We start from the raw sequence: 7,625 nt of genomic DNA, 5'->3' as shown, positions 1-7,625 counted from the left end.
GCTCGACACATAGTAAGCCCCATAATAAATTATCAGAATTATCATTATTATTGCTGCTATTACTGTTATCTGTCCTGGGGAGTTTGGGTGGAGACAATGGGAGGTTCCTCAAAGGATTACTGTCAATTTGAACTGCAGCCTGTGCATTTTGATCGGGTCTTCCAGATGAATGGATAAGCTGTGGCGACATCGCTCTGCCTCGTCTATTGCCTAAGTGGTTCAAACTGATGTTAGTCGCCGGCCTGGGGACCCAGGGGCGAAACTGGGGAAAAGGGAGGTGGTACATTCCAGCGAACCCGGCTTCTACCCCTCTGGAAGCAACCTCTTTGTTCCCCTCCACCGACACCAACCTTCCAGATCCCCCACTCCCTCCTCTCTGTCCCCCAGAGAGATGGCAGTGACATGACACTCCCACAACACTCCTCCACCTCCTCTCTGTTCCCTGGAGCCCCCTTGCGTGTCTTTTCTCGTTCCTGAAGGGGCAACAGTGACAGAGTTGGGGGCAGTAGCCCCTCTCTGCATCGGGCTGGGAGGAGATGAGAGGGGAGGGGAAGCCGAGCAGTGGAGAATGGGGGAAGGAGACTGTTTTTGATTTTTCAGAGAGGCATCTCTCCCATTCTCTCTAAATTCTCTGGTGTCCCACTGTGATTTCCCTGCATTAGAAGATTGACAGATCAGTCAGTCAGTCAGATCCTACCGACAGAAACCAATCAAGGGACATGGTTTCATGAGGTGCCATAAATCAACCCCTGCAAATAGGTGGAAGACAATCATATATGGACACGCAATGCCAATATAGTTCAAGCAGATGGAATAAAGCTAATGTGCCCCTTTATCTTGCACCCAAATGAAACTGTTCAGGCCGGGTTACATTTTCAAGACACTCTTATACTTCTTCCAGTCTTCTTTGGGCCAGGTTTCCCATGGCCCACTGGAAGCGTGGCTCAGTGGAAAGAGCACGGGCTTTGGAGTCAGAGGTCATGAGTTTGAATCCCAGTTCTGCCACTTGTCAGCTGTGTGACTGTGGGCAAGTCACTTAACTTCTCTGTGTCTCAGTTACCTCATCTGTAAAATGGGGATTAAGACTGTGAGCCCCACGTGGGACATCCTGATTCCCCTGTGTCTTCCCCAGCGCTTAGAACAGTGCTCGGCACATAGTAAGCGCTTAACCAATACCAAAATTATTATTATTATTAACTCTCGCCTTCTAGACTGGAAGCTCGTTGTGGGCAGGGAACGTATCTGCTTATTGTAATATTGTACTCTCCCAAGCGCTTAGTACAGTGCTCTGCACACAGTAAGCGCTCAATAATAATAATAATAATAATGTTGGCATTGGTAAAACACTTACTATGTGCCAAGCACTGTTCTAAGCACTGGGGTAGATACAGGGTAATCGGGTTGTCCCACTTGGGCCTCACAGTCTTAATTCCCATTTTATAGATGAGGGAACTGAGGCCCAGAGAATTTAAGTGACTTGCCTATGGTCACACGACAAGTGGAGGAGCTGGGATTAGAACCCATGACCCCTGACTCTGAAGCCCGTGCTCTTTCCACTGAGCCTGAATCCCTGACTCCCATACACCCCATTGCAACCCCTCCCTCCTCAGAATCTTTAGACCATTGCAATGTAGAGGAATCGAGCCCATTTCTCAAGGATTGGGGCAGTTGGTACATCATATTTATTTGTTTATTACTACTTAAATCTTGAGTGCCGAGATCTAAGTTTCTCTAAACAATCCCCTGGAGGCAGTCTATCAATAGCAGTGCACTGCAAAGTAGATAAATCCCTCATTATGCATCTTCCACGTCTTGATCATAATTTCTATCATAGTTGACATTCTGGTCCAGTTACATCAATCGTGTTCTGTGTCAGTCCTTCCGAATCTTAGGGTAAAAGGCTGCAGATCTGATCGCTTGCCTTGGGGAAAGTGTTGCTTAAAATACGCATAGTTCAAGGTAGAGTTCTATTCAGATTCTGCAGTAATTGGATATTCAACTATATATTCAGCATATTTATTTACAAAGAGAATCAAAACAACTCAGTGGGGAATTTAATTAGCTCTTTAAGGTCTAGATTTCCTCTAGACCCATCAACACAAAATTACCTTTAAAGCTACGAGGCTAATATAACAATCGGTATTAAATGGAAAAGTAAAAGAATTAATCAGTATTTGCACTGCATTAGAAGGGTATTTAGTCATGTTTTGGAGGAGATTTTTAGAGAGGATTGGGGTTTTCAGTTACACTACCCACACAACTTGGAGAATAGCAATGGCTTTGTATGGTACTAAAAGGCTGGATTTCTTCTGGCAATCGGGGGGTAAGTCCCTGGAGCCTAACTCAGATTTGCCTCAGATGCCTGGGTATGTCAGTCCTCAGCCATTGCTTTCGAGATTCTTGGAGAGAGAAAGTTTTCTCCTCCAGCACTTTGGGGTATAACCGTTTGTCTCCAATTTGGGGGGGGCGGGTGCGTGACCTGGAGCCAACCTTTCTTCATGGATGCTGGCTCCAGGAAATGAGGTTGCCAGGGTACTTCTGGCTAAAGGAAATGTTATCACTGCACCACATTTGGGATAATATTCATTCAATAGTATTTATTGAGCGCTTACTATGTGCAGAGCACTGTACTAAGCGCTTGGAATGTACAATTCGGCAACAGATAGAGACAATCCCTGCCCAGTGACAGGCTTACAGTCAAATCGGGGGATGACAGAGGGACAGAAACAAGACAACATCATCACAATAGAATCAAGGGGATGTACACCTCATTAACAAAATAAATAGGGTAATAAAAATATAGACAAATGAGCAGAGTGCTGAGGGGAGGGGAAGGGAGAGGAGGAGGAGCAGAGGGAAAGGGGGCTTAGCTGAGGGGAGGTGAAGTGGGGAAGGGGGAGCAGAGAGGGAGCGGAGGGAAAAGGGAAAACTCAGTCTGGGAAGGCCTCTTGGAGGAGATGAGCTCTCAGTAGGATAAATCCAAGATTGTAACCTCAATGGTAATTCAATGATTTTGACTTGTGCAGTATCTCTATAGAAATAATAATAATCAGGAGAATAACGTTAATAAAAATATAGACTCTATTAAGCACTTATCTCGTGCTAAATGCTGAAATAGGGACAAGGTTATCAGTTAGGACACGGTTCCTGTATTATGCCATCTCTTTCATTCTCATTTTAAAGATGGGGCGATGCAAGCCTGTAGAAATGGTTTTTCCCAAATCTCTCAGGAGGCCAGTGGCAAAGTGGGGACCAGAAACTCGCCTTTTCCCCCTAGGCCATTGATTCATAGAAGAAGACCCGTTGGCAATAGGGCTACCATAGAATTCTAAGAAGGTGGAAAGATCTTTGCCTAATTGCCCTGCTCAAATGTGGGTCTTTTTTTTTTTTTGTAGATTGCAAGTGGTGTCATCTCCACTTTGCCTCATAAAATGTTTAGCGTTTTCGCTTCAACTGGATTGCTCCATTTCTGATTACTAGCTACGCCCTCAGCCCCTCCATTCTGCCTCTGGAAGCTCCTTGAGGAGCCTCAAAATTCTACTAAACTCTTTCAAGCACTTGTTGAAATACTCTGCATTTGATAGGCACTGGAAAATCGCTATTGACCGATGGGTTGTTACAGTGGGTTGGTTACCTCGTGATTAATGCTAATGTGATTAAATGGTAACTTTTCCCACTTTCCCTTTAATTACCTCTTCTCTTTCCTCCTGTCCTCTTGTCACCTTTTCAATTATATCTCCTCTTCCTCCTTCCCAACCGTTGCTCATCCCGCTTTTTCTTCTTCCCATGGCGAATGGGTTTTCCTCACCTCTGCCATTCTGAATGTATCCAGAGCTGCCAGATGTGATGTTTGACGCCACATTTCTGGGGGGTTTTAACACCTGCGTCTCAGCAATTCTGCATGCACGAAGCACCCCAAAATCAGAGAGAGGTTTCCGACCGAGGGAGCCAGGTTTTCAGAACTTTAAACAGAGTTCACACAGCGGTAGGCCGCACCGACGTCAATCGATCAGTGGTATTTATGCGGCACGGAGCACTGTACACTGAACGCTTGGGAGGGTACAATACAACAGAATTAGCAGATGCATTTCCTTCCCGTATCGAATTTGCAGGCTGGCGGGGGAGACAGACGTTAATATGAATAAATAAGGAATTTTTAATGTATAGTTTAAAGATATGTACCTAAGTTCTCTGGGATTGGGGGTGGGACAAATATCAAATGTCCAAAGGTCACAGATCCAAGTGCACTGATATCACTTGGGAAATCACACAGTATAAGAGACAGAGGAAAATGCCACAGAATAAAAACAAAGATCAGAAAGGTACTAGTTCTCGAGGACCCAAACTTCAGGCTCCTCGGGACTGCACCAGGCTGCAGCTGCTCTCCTCTTTCCCACTGGGATGGTCTAAAGCAAGAAAGGATGGAGTCTCTTCAGTGGCATGGAGGACAGCCAGAATGGATTTGGGAAGACGGCATAGCTGTTCAACAAAGGGACACTGAGGGTGGGTGGCAGCTGTTTTTTTCTTACCCTTTGCACTGTTGCAAGGCGCTCCAGGCATACATAATGATGTTGATATTTGTTAAGCGCTTACTATGTACAGAGCACTGTTCTAAGTGCTGGGGGAGATACAGGGTAATCAGGGTGTCCCACGTGAGGCTCACAGTTAATCCCAATTTTCCAGATTAGGTCACTGAGGCACAGAGAAGTAAAGTGACTTAGTAATAATATTGGTATTTGTTAAGCGCTTACTATGTGCAGAGCACTGTTCTAAGCGCTGGGGGAGATACAGGGTCATCAGGTCGTCCCACGTGAGGCTCACAGTTAATCCCCATTTTACAGATGAGGGAACTGAGGCACAGAGAAGTGAAGTGACTTGCCCACGGTCACACAGCTGACAAGTGGTAGAGCCGGGATTTGAACCCATGACCTCTGACTCCCAAGCCCGGGCTCTTTCCATTGAGCCATGCTGCTTCTCATAAGCATTGGGGTACTTGTCTGATTTCTCAAATGGCGGACCTGGTCCTGGGAGCACATTGGGAAGCTGGCTTATAATAATAATACTAATAATAATAATGATGGTATTGGTTAAGTGCTTACTATGTGTCAAACACTGTTCTAAGCGCTGGGGAGATACAAGCTAATGGGGTTGGACACAATCCCTGTCCCAGATGGGGCTCTCGCTCTTAATTCCCATATTATGGATGAGGTAACTGCGGCCCAGAGAAGTTTAAGTGACTTGTTCAAGGTCACCCAGCAGACAAGTGGTGGAGCCAGAATTAGAACCGAGGTGCTTTTGACTACCAGGCCCATGTTCTATCCGTTAAGCCGTTTTACAGATGAGGTAACTGAGGTCAGAGAAGTTAAGTGACTTGCCCACGGTCACAGCAGAAAAGTGGTGGAAACACGATTAGAACCTAGGTCTTTCTGACTCCCAGGCCTGTGCTCTACCCACTAGGCCATGCTACTGCTTATTAATATTAGTTCCTTTACTGCTTCGGGAGGCTAATCTTCCCTATTCCTCAGGCGAAAATTCTGGGTTACGTATAGGCTCGCAAGACCAGCAAAGTCCTCATTTACCTTGCCTGTGTATTGCTTAAATGCTCCAGCAGCTTCCAATGAATAATTCATTGTGATCAGTCTGGTTTCAAGTTAACTGCCTTTAAGTAAGTGTTGTGTGATATTATTATTAATAATCCCATTTATAAATTATGTAGTGAATTTAATCTTTACCATACTTTACAAACACGATAACTAATTAACTAAATCACAAATCCCTGTAAATAACATAAGCATTGTTTTCCTCTCTAACTGATAGATTAGCTCCGGGTTTAAGTTGCCTAAAGACAAAGTGGGAATCTCTGGTAGAGCTGACTCAGAAGCTCAACTGTGGACTTCCTGCTTCCTACCCCGGCTCTCTTGTTCAGGCTGGGAACAATAGTTTGATCTCAGACCATTTGAGTAGGTTCTATTATCATAAACACTTGCTCTTTAACATCTGTTCATATCCTCTTAGAGAGTTTTCTTGGAAAGAATGGATGCATTGTAATAAAGACTATTAGTATTCATTACTTTAAGAGTATTCTAAAGCAAAAATGCTCTTCAAAAAATGGTAAGACAAATGTTCCGGCCTAAGAAATGGCACCACACAAACTGTAAAAGAGAGAATTGATTCATCCAAAGGGTCTGTGAAATAGTCCTTGGCTAGTTTTACTGGAAGAAGAATTAAAAATCGTTTATCCTTTCTTTTTCTTTCTTGAAAACAGCTGCATACATAGCTGTATGGTAGTACTGTGTTCTCACAAGGAATGCCAGAATAAAATATTTTGAGTTCCTGTTTGTACTTGCTTGAAACAATTAATTTCATGCTTCCTTCATGAGACATAAATAAATCACACTTTGGAATTCAACTAGAAATGGTTGATTCTGCAAATGCAGGTGAGAATAAGCAACATTCATGATCTTTTAATTCAATTTAAGGATGCGGTCATTCCCAAATGGAATTATGAGATAATGTGAATATTACCTTCAATCACATCATTGTCTCACTGAAGATATAATGCTCAAGTTGACAAAGGGGCTGCTAAGATTACTTTTGAAAAATTTTCAGAAAGCTGAAAGAATATTTTCCCCCAGTCCATTTTCTTAATTATTCCTAAGAACAGTCACTTCGTTTGAATATTGCTGAATATATGAACCGACTTATAGACCTGTAATAAAAGGCTATTCATTTGCTCTGTCACTTTTTGACTGATAGAGCATGGATATGGAAGTATTAGACCTCTGCTTTAGATTTTCACTGATGGGAGTTTGTGGCTTTCTACCTGTTGGACTGCTTCAGTTGACTTTTTATCCAGTTACTATTTATTTTTCCCTGGGCATCATAATTTCAGTAGGAACACGAACAAATTTATTTCCCCTCTTCTCTTGGAGTTTCCCAGGTTCCTGTCATCCTCTCCGAGTCATTCGTAAGCAGGGTCTCTTATTGTCCTGTTCCCCTTAGGAGGAGGAGCCTCATTCTTCCAGAGTCCTAACCCTGGACCCCAGATTTTAGGGCATCCCAACCCTAATCCAGAATCATCTCTGATCCCCTGTGCCCTTTATTTGTTTCAGCATATGTTTTCCCTGTGTCCAGTTCTCCCAGGCACTCTATTTGCAACCTCTCACTTCCAAGATGGCCAAGGGTCTTCTACAAATCTCTCTCCTCTCTACTTCTTCCCCAATCCTTCCCTCTGATTGGCAGCACAGAATGACTCTTCTGGCTTCCTCCTGCCCCATCCTAAATTGGGGTGCAGTGGAACTGGCTGTTACAATCAAGAAGCCTAGAAATTTCTACTTCTTGGGCCAAGCGTTGAGATAAAATCAATAGATCAGTCAATTGATGAGAGCTTCCAGTGGGCCGTGTTGTCTAAGCACTTGGGGGAAAATCTTACAGGTGGTAGGCACAATCCCTGCTCACAAAGAGCATGCAACCTAACTGGGGGAAGTAGACAAAACAAATTTCAGATATAGGGAGCAACACAGTATAAGGATCTGTGCTTTGGAGATGGGTTGAATATCCAAATACTAGGAGGTATGAATGCAAGTCCATAGGCTACTGTGTATGGGAAGGAGAATAGATGGGGA

Source organism: Ornithorhynchus anatinus, chromosome X2 (genome assembly GCF_004115215.2).
Source record: "Ornithorhynchus anatinus isolate Pmale09 chromosome X2, mOrnAna1.pri.v4, whole genome shotgun sequence".
Lineage (NCBI taxonomy): Eukaryota > Metazoa > Chordata > Mammalia > Monotremata > Ornithorhynchidae > Ornithorhynchus > Ornithorhynchus anatinus.
This window is presented reverse-complemented; position numbering follows the sequence as displayed.